At 44.4% G+C, this 906-nt stretch overlaps 1 pseudogene; it reads right to left on the bottom strand.

The window, feature by feature from the left end:
* Positions 1-352: 352 nt before the first annotated feature.
* LOC101644192 lies at positions 353-900 on the bottom strand (annotated as a pseudogene).
* Positions 901-906: the final 6 nt, after the last annotated feature.

The raw sequence follows: 906 nt of genomic DNA, 5'->3' as shown, positions 1-906 counted from the left end.
GCCACTGCCTGGTACAGGGAAAGCAAACAAGTGTTTTTTAGGTATCACTGCAACATTGTATTCCTGATAATTTACGCAAACCAAACTATGAGTAAATAAATGATGCATGCCTGAAAATACCCTAGTTTATATACTACTAGTGACCACTGGACTTAATACCAGTTCCAGAGCTGGATCTAGAGTTTGACCTAGACCTAGACTGTGATCCTGAGACTCGGATCTAGGCGGTTCTCTTTCCTAATGGTTCTTTTCCTTTTCATATCTCCAGCCAGACTTAAAACGTGTTTTGGAATCTGTTTTAAAGGGTCCTCTAGTTTGGAATGGGGTGCAGACCTAGAACATGATTTCGCCTTCATTTCTTCTTGGGTTGGGGCTTCGTCCATGATCTTGAATTGGATGTAGATCTTGAAAATGACCGATTTTGATGTGTGACTCTGTTGGAATGGCGTCTGCTACCTCGTGGTTCTCCGGTTGGTCTACTGTTTCTAGGACTATACGATTTTCTATACTTCTAATCAGAAGACCAACTCCTTGAGCCCCTTCTTTCATACCTTGGGTTTCTAGAACAGGTATCTGTCACGATCATCACAGCGAGAAGAACTGTCCACACTCCTTCCTTCCTTGGTCTTCACCCGATTTGGTGCCTTCTGATCCTTTCAATTTGACAGCCACAATCTCTTTTCTGTCCAACTTACATAAAGCCTCTTCAGCGTCATGAACATCCTCAAACTGAACATCGGCAAATCCTCCTGGAAGTCGGATGTCGAAATCAAGTAGAACATACACGTCAACTGGAAGGCCCTAGGGGCCCGATCCTCAATGTAAATCTTCAGATCTGGTGTCCTCAGCCACGTTCCTGATGAACACAGATGTGTTACCGGTGCTCAAGTGGCAGGGCATGTCAGC

Source organism: Echinops telfairi, unplaced genomic scaffold, assembly GCF_000313985.2.
Source record: "Echinops telfairi isolate 266 unplaced genomic scaffold, ASM31398v2 ScPeMD7_22;HRSCAF=79, whole genome shotgun sequence".
In the NCBI taxonomy this organism is placed as follows: Eukaryota; Metazoa; Chordata; class Mammalia; order Afrosoricida; family Tenrecidae; genus Echinops; species Echinops telfairi.
Note: the sequence above shows the minus strand (reverse complement) of the source record. Positions and strands in the feature narration are given on the sequence as shown.